Source organism: Vombatus ursinus, unplaced genomic scaffold (genome assembly GCF_900497805.2).
Source record: "Vombatus ursinus unplaced genomic scaffold, bare-nosed wombat genome assembly UNPS02009062.1, whole genome shotgun sequence".
NCBI classification, from domain to species: domain Eukaryota; kingdom Metazoa; phylum Chordata; class Mammalia; order Diprotodontia; family Vombatidae; genus Vombatus; species Vombatus ursinus.
The window spans coordinates 16,152,268-16,163,451 of NW_020948840.1; positions in this window are offsets into that span (position 1 = coordinate 16,152,268).

An 11,184-nucleotide genomic window follows, 5' to 3' on the forward strand; every position below is an offset into this window, starting at 1 on the left:
ATTAAGAGGATTTGTTCTATGAAGTTTGGATTCAGTCAAAGAGCTACACTTGAGGACCTAGAGGGTCACATGTGGCCTCGAGGCTGCAGGTTCCCCACTCCAGTCTACATCATTTGACAATATTAAACCTTTCTCTTTCTTCTATACAAACACACACAGACACACACACACACACACATATACACAAAACTTTTGATGACTTCCCCAAAATTTTCAACATTAACTGTTCCTTATTAAAAAGGTCTTCAAAAAGACAGTATACCTTACATTTATCCAACCATGCAGTGAAGTGCATGAGTTTTGGACCTGAAATCAGGAAGACCTGAGTTCAAATCTAGCCTTAGATACTTATTAGCTGTGTGACCTGGGTAAGTCACTAAACCTTTCTGTGCCTCATTTTCTTCATCTGTAAAATGGGGATAATAGTAGTTCCTACTTTTGGGGATTTTGCGAAGATATTGAGAAAATTTTGCAAACCTTAAAGTGCTACACAAATACTAGCTATTATTAGTGTTATAATTATTATTATTATTCCCCTTCATGTACTGTCTGGTCAAGCCATACTGGCTTCCTAGCTGTTCTTCACCCACTGTGCTCCATCTCTCATCTCTGTGCCTTTGTATGACTGTCCCCCATACCTGGAATTCTCTCTCCTCACCACCACCTTTTAAGTTCTTTTAAGACTCAGTTCAAAGGCAGCCTCCCACATGCCAGTATCTTCCTTTCTAAGATAGCCTTGAATCTACTCTGTATTTATGGACATTTATCTATATGTCTCCCCCATCAGAATGTAAACTCTTGAAGGCCGGGACCGTTTTTGGTTTTTCTTTGTCTCCCCACTGTTTAGCACAATGCCTAGTATACACTAAACACTTAATAAATGATTATTGATTGCTTGATTTTTGCCCCTATCAGATTCCTGGAAACTATATCATAAAGTGGATATTTGCAAAGGAGAATGATAGTGTCCTCTTATAGGAATGATATAATTGAGAATAACATTCCTAACCAAGGGTTTGGCATTTTAAAAAAAATGAGAGATCTGATCAACAATATATTGTAAAAACAAAGAAACAACAAATGATAGCTCTTTATTAAAAAAAATTAAAAGGGGTAAAAATTTCTCAAAAAAGCCATAGAACAGAAGAACTGGAAGGGGATGGGAGAGTTGGAGATAATCTAATCCAACTTGTACATTTCACAGGAGGGGAAACTGAGGCTGAAAGAAGGCAAGTAACTTGCCCAAGGTCACACAGTGGCAGAGCCAGGATTTTAATCCAGGTCTCCTGACTTCCCATTCAATCCTCTTTATGCTAATCCCATTCTCTTCATTTTAAAACTACTATGAAATGGGTTTATACTTATCATACACATTGACTATAGAAAGGACCCTGATGTATTATAAAGTATATATACAGTACATAAAAATGCTACTTTACCATATCATAAATTTGGCTTTGCAATAACAAACATTAAACATTTAATTAACACTAATTTTGCTCGCCTTTTTAGAACTTAGAAGGACTTTGGAGGAATATTTTGGATGACCCATATCTCTTTTAAAAAGGCATCTGGGGAAGTCTGAACCAATGACTTCTTTTTCTCTCAGTAAATTTTCCTGTAACAGAAACATTCAAAATCATTCCATAGTTTACACACAAATAATGGAATAACTCATGCTCATAAAAAGCTCTACTGTTACAAGATGCTTCCACTACAACGGTCCAAGAGACAGCATGGGTGTTACTATTCCCATTTTATGGATGAGGAAACTTAAGAGAAGTTACATGTTTTGCCCAAGGTCACTCAGCTAGTGATGGGCAGAACTCGGAAGCCAACCCAGGCTTTCTGATGACAAGTCCTATTCTTCAACTGTACTGCATTTTCTTCCGGTGAATTGAAATCTTTTTTTTTTTTCTAATAAATCTCCCTGCAGCAAATGAAGGCTCAAAATAATTCCGTAATTCACACACAATTCTATTCATTGTTCTTTTAATTTTTTAAGTAAATTTTATTTTTTTTCTCAATTAACAAAAAGCTATTTTCCCCCCTCTCTCCTCCCTCCCACATGAAAAGAAAAAAGAAATATAAATTATTCTTTCCAAAACAGGCATAAATCGGAAAAATTAGTTTTAAAAGTGGTCTTAGGGGTATATCTAGGAAAGAGGAAGAGAAGACCAAAAGTCACCTTTTGAGGCATTTTCTCCAGTAATGGGACCAAGTTTGTATTGCCTCTCACTTGGTCCCCCTTATGACCAGTATCAGTAAGGTTCTAGCTTGACATTTAAGGTTGATATAATGATATTGTTGTTGTTGAGTGATTTTAGTTGTGTCCTATTCTTTATGTCCCTATTTGGGGTTTTCTTGGCAAAGACATTTTCCAGATGAGGAAACTGAGGCAAACACGGTTAAGTGGCTTTCTTAGGGTAATCCAGCTAGTAACTTACTGAGACCAGATTTGAACTCAGGTCAGCCCAGCCCTCTATCCGCTATACCACCTAGCTACCCCAGGTTGATATAATAGAATGAAGCTAAGTGACCCATAGAAGAATCCTGTCCTTGATATTGACTTTGCTAGCATCATGTTCTAAAAATCTGAGCCAAACCCTGTTAAGAATGAGAATGGAACCCCCAGAGCTGGAGAAGGTAAGCCTGAGTCATTCTATGGCTACAGTGGTAGGAAGTAGTCTGCTTGATACAGTTTACAAAGCATTTTTACTTATTTTAATTCCTATGTTTCTGTGAGGTGATGCATTGTTATACCCATTTTACATGTAAGGAAGCTGAGTCCCAAGAAAAGTTTGATGACTTGCCCAGGGTCATAAGTGGGGGAATGACCTTAGAGCCATAGTCTCTTTATTCATTATGGTATCACAGAAAGACAGCAGGCCTTGAAATCGAAGGCTCTGGGTTCAAGTCTTGACTCTGCCACTTATTACTTTCCTATTTCACTTCCCTTGACCTCAGAGTCTTCCTTCATCCCAACCATTGTCATCCCCCTCATAACTCTCCCAGAGGAACTTTGGATTATGTCCCTGGAACTATACTGGGCTCTGAGGGGTGAGTTTTTTGCTTCACTTTTCCTGAAACCAAGCCTCCACATGGTCCCCTCCTCCTTCCCATGCCCCCTTATAAATTGTCTTCTCTCAGTAGAGTGTAAGCTCCTAGAGGGCAAGGACTGTCTTGCTTTCTTCTATTTGTATCACCATCTCTTTAAGCAGTGCTTGTTACATAATGCGTCAGTGAATAAATACTTATTAAGCACCTGTTATGTGCCAGGGACTATACTTCCCCAAAAGAATTACACAAAGAAACATGCCATAAAGTATATTTCCCCAAACCAGTTTAATAAAACTGCCTAAGAGAGTGGTTGTGACAAATAGTGCATGTATCCTATAGTGTGCTGATTGTTGTTGTTTGTCCTTCATTTTTGAAGAGGACCAATGACATCACAGGGTGATGTCTTGACTTGCACATGAATTGGATTTAAGTGAGGCAGAGTTGTGCCAAGTCATCAGCCTTACTTTCTCCTCCAGAGTCATCAAAGTCCAGTGGCAAGACAAAAGTCAAGATGACTGGCCATGGCCCTGCTCCACAGTACCTACTTCAGCTACAACAAATTGTTCTCATCCACCCATTCCACCTGGAGAAGTCTTCTCGTGCTGGGGGCAGACCCTTACTCATCGAAGGAGTTGAGGCCTATTGGTTACAGCCAATCTGGTTTAGCCTGTTTGCTAAGACGGTGTTACTGAGGTGTGGCTGCTGCACCTGCTACAGCTTCTTGGAGTCACAGGTGAGAGTTGGATGAAGGTGGACACCAAAGCTGGATAAGTAGCCCTGAAAAGGGCTCAGCAAGCCCTCGCACCAGAAGTGCTAGTCTTCCCTGAGCACTCCATACTGATTTTTTTAAATCATTTTTTGGCTAGGCAATGGGGTTAAATGACTTGCCCAGGGTCACACAGCTAGCAAGTGTCAAGTGCCTGAGGCCAGATTTGAACTCGTGTGCTCCTGACTCCAGGGCCGGTACTCTATCCACTGCGCCACCTACCTGCCCCAACCTGATGCTGATTATTAATGGTGTAATGGGAGACTGACCAATTGAGGGAGGGAGGCAGTATTTGAGGAAGGCACAGACATTCCTTGCCTTGTTTTAATCCTTAGACCGCATGGAGATATTCTCTGCCGTTTCCAATACACCCGTGTGAGGAGCTGTGATGAGCCTACTTCCAGCTATGAGGGACAGAAAGGCAGGTACTGGGTGTTCGTGAAGATTCTTCTGGGTGCCTGAGGAGCTGAAAGGACTGAAGACTAATAAACTGCTGAGCTAGAACTCATGCAAACAGGACTGAATGGTCCTGTCTCTATTTACCTTTCTGAGGCAGAACTACAGCAAACTGACAAGGGAGAATCACTCATTGTTCCTAATTTTTCTCTCTGAGGTCAAACAGAAAAAGTTTAATCTTCTTGCATGTGAAAAACCTTCAAATATTTGAAGATAACTTCAGTATGCCCTCACAAATGCATGATGTGGGGGAGGGGCTTCCTCCTCCACCCAGACGTTATAAACAGCAGCACGATCTTCTGACTTCTTCCAACAGGTCAATGACAACACTTTTGATTGTCTATTAAGCCAGAACTCCATGTATATACTGAAGGGCCAGTTCCTGCCCCTAAGCTTCCTCTCCTTGCCAACCTATAACTCGGAGCTCTTGTGGGAGGATGCCCTTTCCCCAACCAGGCCCCAAGCCATGAACTCTTGACTTCCTAGACAAGTCTGTGTTCATGACTATCTCAGGTTTGGCATCTCTCCTTTGGTACAGGGCCTAGTAGGATTTCAATAGGCAATTGTCGTCTTCTCTCCTTCGTGGACGCTTTAATAATGTAGTATCATCTACTGGAGCAGTTGCAATGGAATTAGTGGCAAAGGCAAGTCAACAAGAGTTTCCCAGGGAGGGACCATGGGAAAGAAAGGCTACACTTAGTATTTATTGGGCTCTCTCTCTCTGGGCTCCATTCCTGACCCTCCAGACATCCCTTCCAGCCCATACGATAGGTAATCTTCTCAGCTTGGCAGTTCACTCTGCCCCTATAGCCCTTTCCTCAGATTAGTTGATTCTTCCCAGAACCTCCATTTTAAGCATGGTGCCCAGGCTAGCCAAATATTCATCTCAGTCCAGACTCCTGATTCCCTGGAATTTTTCTACTGTATCCTCTCAAGAATACCTTCTCCCTACCTTCTCTCCCTTCTCTCTTTTAAACTTCCTTTTATATATTGTTTTCTCCCATCTACCTTCTAGTATTTCCCTGAGGGTAAGAATTGTCTTTCCTTTTACTTGCATTTGTAATTCCAATATTTAGTTATTTATACAATAAATACAATATTTATACAGTCTCCAGTGTATGGTAAGCCTTAGTAAAGGCTTGTTGACTTGATTTGATTCAGTGCAGGTGAAATGTATACTAGATAATGAACAGCCCTGTTATAAATTTCCCAGTAAGGCCTGAATGCTAGCTTTCCCACTGATTATAAATACTCTACGATGTTTTATTGCTCCATAATTCCCTTTCTATGTCGGAGAATAAAATGGCCTGTTTTCTACCTAATTCAGTTTGGTACTCTGGGTATCCCTTTAATCTGGAGTCCCAAAGGGAATTGTTCCTTAGAGAGCTGAGGTAGGGAGTTTTGTTCCCCTATTGAGAAGTCAGACAACCCCAGAGCCATGAACCCAGGGTAGATCACTAGAGCCAGTAAAAGGAAAGTATTTGGTCACCAATCCCTATGGCCTCAGCCTACTGATACCTGGTTAGCTACAGAGGTAGACAGACACATCACTCCTAAGGCTTTTTTTCTCTAAGCGAAAATTCCTTGCTTCTTTAACCAATCTTCTATGCTACAGTTATCACTCCCTAACCACCCCAGTTGCCTTCATTTGGATGTGCTCTAGTTTGTCAATGACACTCCTAAGATGTGGCATATAGAATTGAACAACATTATGGATGTGGTCTGACCAATAACTCAGGACCGTCTTTATTCTGGATACTATACTTCACCTAATACAATATAAAAAGACTTGTTTTTTGACTGCTATTGCATACTATTGATCCATCATCACTTTTCCAATCATTTTTCAGTTGTGTCTGACTCTTTGTGACTCCATTTGGGGTTTTCTTGGCAGAGATACTAAAGTGGTTTGCCATTTCCTTCTCCAGCTTATTTTATAGATGAGGAAACTGAGGCAAACGGGATTAAGTGACTTGCCTGGGGTCATTCAGCTAAAGTGCCTGAGGCCAGATTTGAACTCAGAAAGATGAGCCTTCCTAATTCCAGGGCTGGCACTTTACCCACTGCACCACCTAGCTGCCCCATAATCAACTTACAGCTTACTAAAAATCTCAGATCTTTTTTACTGGAGTTGTTGTCTAATCACACTTCCATGTCTCTCACATACACACACACATACACACACACATGAGATTGATTCCTTAAACCCAACTATAGAACTTTACATTTATCTCTATTGACCCAGGTTACATTTATGCCTATTAAATTGTATTATTATAAATTGTTATTATTATTTGTTATTATAAATTATCTTAGCCCTCTGGCAATACTTTGTACTTCCATTCACTGTTTATTTCTCCCCATTATGTAATACTATTTATATTCCTTACTAGAGTATAAACTCTGTGAGAGTTCAGATGTGTCCTCATCATTTTTTTTTTTTAACTCTCCCCTCCACAAGGCTTATCACAGCTAAGGCTCAGTAAATGTTTGTTGAACTGAATTGAATAATGCAGATGACTCAGTGTTAAGAATGCGGTCTTATTTCTCTATTCCATCGGTATCCTTTGATGAAATAAGATGCTTAGAAACCAGAATTTCCAGGGGGCAGCAGCCAGGCCATTGGGAGTCTGAAATAATCTGTGGTAATAAATGAAAAAAAAAAATAATGACTCATCCCTGGTTTGTAAATGAAGCTTCTGCCTGGGTGTGCAGTAAGCAGTGAGCTGGGAAAGGACAGCAGGCCCAAAATTCTGCCTGGCTCCACTTAAGCTGAAATGTACGAGACTTGGAATTATCAGTTGCCTTTTATAGACCAGAAATGAGATGCTGGCGGCCCTCAAAGGAGCCTGATGCCTTAACATTTGAGATGTTGAGGGGGCTTGGCAGTTTAGAGACAGATAACAGCAGCTTGGGTGTGTGCCTACTTAATGCTCTCTTTGCATCTGGTGTATTTTGCCAGGAGGCTGGAACAAATATGAAGTGGGGAGGGAGAGGGTGAGAAAGTGGTTGGTGGATTTCAGCAGGCAGGGCATTTTTGAGGGGATGACACCAAAGTAAGAAATGATTGGGGAAATTGAGGAGGTAGCAGAGAATGGCAGTTGGATTTTTAACTCTGGCTCATCTCAGCCAACTCTAAAATACAAACACAATGGGGAATGAGAGGCACTCAATAGTTATAATATCTTACCTTTATATATCTTTCTATCTTTGTCCAAATAAAGCCTGAAATAGTATAACCACATTTTATAAAATCGTGCAAGCTACAGATAGATGTGAACATGGCCTTGTATAGTAGGTCCTGGGATACATTCTGAAAACAAGGGGCTACCCCTTAGGAATCATGGATACCGTGAAATTGTAGAGGCAAAAGAGACCTTTAAAATCATCTAGTCCCATCCTTCACTTCATGGCCAGTCAGTCAATTGGCATTTATTAAATGTTCACTATGTGCCAGGTGCTACGCTAAGTGCTGGAATTCATAGATGAGAAAACTGGGGACTAGAGGGCTTAAGTGAACTACACTCAATGTCTGCTAGGCCTGGAATACACTCCTTCTCACCTTCGCCTCCTGGCTTCTTAATAGACTAAGCTCAAATCCTACCTTTTTCTTTTCTTTTCTTTTCTTTTTTGGTTTGAAAAATATGAACTTCTAATAACTGCTTTTATCAACCTGTTAAGTCATACAGTTGCAAAGTAGTTAGAAAAAAAAACATGAAATTTCTGTGATTTTTTTTTTCCTGTTAAAAAAAGTGGGGAGACAGAGAATTCTTTCACTATATAAATAATATCTGGCACTTCACTGGAACTCTAGAGAAAAGGCCTTCCCCAAATAACCCCAAAGAAATGAACTTGTCCAAAAACAAAACAAAACCACCAGATCTGATCCAATTTTGTGTCAAGGGCTACTTTGTTAGGCTTGATTATATTCAGAATGTGAGATCTCTAAACAAAAAATCCTACCTTTTTCAAGAAGTCTTTTCATGTTGCTCTGTTCCCTCCTTGCCTCCCCCCTAGTACCTTCCCCCTGTCTTTCTTTTAATATGAGAAATTACTTCCTATTTGCCCTATATATCTTTTCTATACATAGCTGCTTGCACATTGTCTCTCCCACTAAAATGTGAACTCTTTGTGGGAAGGGATCATATTTTTGCCTTTGTTTGTATCCCCACGGCTTCGTACAAAGGACAGAATGTAGTAAATGTTTAATAAATGCTTGTGAACTGACTGATTGACCTATAGTCATAAAGCTAGTAAACGGAGGAGTTGGGGTTTGAATGTAGGCTACTTTGTTACAAGTTTGATGGTCTTTTCACTTCACCGTTTTCAAGGTCACACAAATAGTAAGGAACAGAGTAAGGATTCAAGTTTAGGTCTTTAGAGTCTAAGCCAGTCATAGAAATCCACTATACCAAGTTCCAAGAAGTGATTGAGGACCCTTCTACCTCCCCCCCAAAAGAAACCTAAAAAGGACAGAATAGGTAAAAAGGAAAGGGAGAGTAGCTTTGTATATTATCTATTTAGACATGTCATTTCACTCAGTAGATACAGACTTAGGGGACTTGTGATTTTAAGAGTTTGTGCAGGTTGAAAATATCAAGATCCCATTCCTGGGATACATTCTTGGATGATATATCTGCAACAGTCTCTAAAACAAATCTAGGGAGGTTTGTTAGATGTCCCCAACATTTTCAAGTTGTATGTCATAGAGAGAGCCATGGTCTTCAACAAACTGCTCCTTGGTGCTCTTGTCAGAAACAAAGAGGTTGAATGCAGTATCTTTCTGACACCCCATGACATCTGATATTGGCTGTATAATTTCTCAAGATATGTTGTGTGTATTCTATAGCCCATCTAGTATATAAGTGGGTATCTGATGATTCTACTAATTCACATTTCTATAGTGTTAAGATTTATAAAACACTTTCCTCCCAACAACCCCCATGAAGTAAGAAGTACAGTATTATTCTCATTTTACGGATGAGAAAACTGAGGTCAGAGAAACAAAAAATGGCTATTAATGAGTGAAAAGGCATTTATTAAGCACTTACTCTGTGCCAGGAACTGTACAAAGAACTGGGGATACAAATACAAGTGAGACAGTTCTTCTCCTCAATAAGCTTACATTATTGTAGGGGAAGAAAAGACACTTGGGGAGCAATGTCCAGGGAGAAGTGTTTTGAACAAGGAAGTCACAGGGATGGTGAATTGAGTCATGGGGCAATTTGTTAACCTGTCCTTTGAAAGAATCGTAATGTTTTGATTACTACTCCCAGAGCTAGAGTTGGAAAGCTAAAAGATGGTCACATAAAAGTAGGGTAAATCAAGACAGTAAGACATGAAGACGGCTGTGAAGTCATGTGGTGAATTTGACTTGGGCTAGAAATAGTGAATTTTTACTAATAAGAAGCCCAGGAATAACCAGATATTTGTTGATCCTGAGGGGAACTGCCTTTGAAGAATTGTTAACAATTAGGTATTTTTTGAAGGGGGGGGGGCTGGCATCTAGACCTGTGATTTCATTGGTCTAGTTACCTCCTGGTAAAGAAACACCCCCCCCCCCCATCGATGCAGATCCAAAACTACTCTGCATTTATAGTCTTGGAGAATTAAAATTAAGTGGCTTGCCTAGGGTGATAAGATCAATATGTGTCAGAGTTAGAACTTGAACTCAGGTTTTTCTGACTCTTAGGCTGTCCTTAGACACCACCTTTCCTCTCCTACAGTTAGAGTGATCAGTTCCAAAAACAGTATAGTTATGTCAGACAATTTAATAAAACCAGAATTTTTCTGTCAGTCCCATTTCTGGTAAAAGCTGAGAATAGGGTATGAAGAGCTGGTGGTCAATGACCTGTTTCTCATCCCAAATAGATTGGATGATTCCTATCAAAATACATTGCTACCAAAAGCAAAAATTTCCTGGAATCATCAGGTTAAAAGGACTTTCTAAAGTCATCTGAGCCATTCCCCAGTCTCAGGGCATGATGCTACTTAAACTATCCAAGTAGATGTTAGTCTTTGTTTATTCTATTACATGGGAGTGGACTATAATTTAGTCAAGCTGCAGCTTTTCATCACTCTGTCTTAATTTTAGTGTAGTTTATCTGTGCAAATATGAAGATGGCAACAACTACACAATAATCAATGGATAGTCTATAGCTCAAAAATTGGTGATGGGAGACATGAACACTTCTCCGATTCTTTTATACCAAGAGTCCCTGACCTTTTCATGGTAGAGAGATACTAAGTTCCCAGAAGTCGAGCTCCCTGGGTTAGGGTATTGATGGTAAGAGTTCCTAAATCAATGAAATGAAGGGCTCCAATGCTAAAAGTACTCTCCACACAATAAGAATTTCTTCAAACTGTCTAGAGGTAGGTAGAGAAGGGGAGTTGGAGGTAGTAGCCTGCCTGGAGATCTACCAAGTGGTTTCAAGGTCTACAGATGAGGTCATGATCTATGGAATTTTCATCATATATAAATGGACCAACTGGGAAGGATGGGAAGGAATAAATCTTTAAAGGCAACAATGTTTTCAATAAAGCTAGAAATGGGGGAATTTCTCACATATAAAACTATACAAGGAGACATGTTCAATGATTTAGAATTCTGGTAGAGAAGGCATAGGAAGAGAAATATTTGTCCCACATCACTTTCGATACTTTCTGCCTGTTATGCCTACCAAGTAAAATGGTCAGTCACCACTAGGATTTTGCTTATGTTTTTCCTGTCTCCTTCCTGAAATTAAAAGTCTCTCCATAAAGCTCTAGTGGCTTGCTTACGATTTTAAAGTATGTAGCATGATTTGGTAGCCCTTTTGTTTAAACACATCAGGCACAAGTCTCATACTTTTTGCAGATGTCTGTTGACATTTTGAGCAGATAAAATGTGTTTCCTATTCGCT